This window comes from Condylura cristata, unplaced genomic scaffold (assembly GCF_000260355.1).
Source record: "Condylura cristata isolate star-nosed mole 26May11 unplaced genomic scaffold, ConCri1.0 scaffold00097, whole genome shotgun sequence".
Lineage (NCBI taxonomy): Eukaryota > Metazoa > Chordata > Mammalia > Eulipotyphla > Talpidae > Condylura > Condylura cristata.
Genome location: NW_004567198.1, coordinates 148,612 through 150,034, shown reverse-complemented (window position 1 = coordinate 150,034; position 1,423 = coordinate 148,612).

Genomic DNA, 1,423 nt, shown 5'->3' with positions numbered 1-1,423 from the left:
GATTAATCAGTGTGTCATAAAACAAATGCATAATATATAGCAGATTGGCTATCTTTACTCTCTCTGTTTCATTAGTTCATACACCACTCATTTTTATAATTATTTGCATGCCTGTGTCACTCTCCAGACCACTTATCAGATCATCACTTCCTTCACTCTAATACTAAGTAAAGTCAATTGACCTTGCTCTATTACATGGTAATCACCTACAGGAATTGTGTGCACAACAACTCATCAAAATATGATTTTTTTTTTTTAGTGTGGGGAAAGGAAAAAATGAAATCAAAGAGTAGAAGTAGGAAATACCTGGAGAGAAAAATTCCACGGAGTATTCGGAAGGATATTCATCATCATTGTACTAGAGACTTACTTTTGGGAAAGAATGAACGAGGCCTCTCCTCTCTGCAATTCCAGTTTTGGAAGTTCTGGCTGAAGTGTTTAAACAGGAAATAGTGGCCTGTCAATATCATTAAGACTCAACTTGTATGACAGTCAATCCCAGGAAATATTCCATGAAAATAATCAAAATCCTCCGCAAAGGTGAAGGTTACTGGCTGGGCACACTGATGCCCCCCTGAGAACAGCCTCAGGTCCTTCCGGAATCCGCGGCGTGGCGCCACCTAGTGGACAGTGATGCAGCTGCTACAGTTTGTTTTTCACAAAACCAGAAAAGCATAGAAACGAGACCATAAAACAGCGCTTTTCTCTGTGATATCAAGTGACTTTAATTTCCATTTTTTAATATTTTTGAACTTTCCAAGCTTTTCACATTAATGGCAAATTATTTTTCTCTTAATCACAAAACGATTTTCAAAGACATTTTTCGGCTTTTACCTTCATCCCATCATATTGTGGCTTCCAAGATGTGTGTCCCAAACCCGTTGACAAATCCTGGGAACGGGAATTGGCCCACTTCATAGTCAGGGTGTGCACTTTTATCCTCACTCCTCAAGTGCCTCTTCACCAAAGGCGCTGGAGTCCGCCTCACCTCAGATTTAGCAACCAGAAAACGGGAAAAACCTGCGTCCACGGTTAGGAACTGGGGGCGTCAGATAGCTCTTCAATGGAAAGCAAAAATCTTCCACCCATGTTTTAAAAAGCGATTCACTTGCTTGTCCAGCAGATGGCGCAGGTTTCCATTTACTCGCTCCCTGTGGCGTTACCAAATAAAACCTTGTCAGAAAGAGATGGCCTGGTGAGTTTATATTTTTTGATTGCTGAGTAATAGTCCATCGTGGAGATGTACTACATCTTCTTGATCCGGTCGTCTGTTTTTGGGCATTTGGGTTGATTCCACATCTTGCTTACTGTAAATATTGCAGGAATAAACTGAGGAGTGCAGGTGTCCTTTTGAATTAATGTTTTTGTGTCATTTGGGTAGATACCTAGGAGTGGGATTGCTGGGTTACATGGAACAAAATGG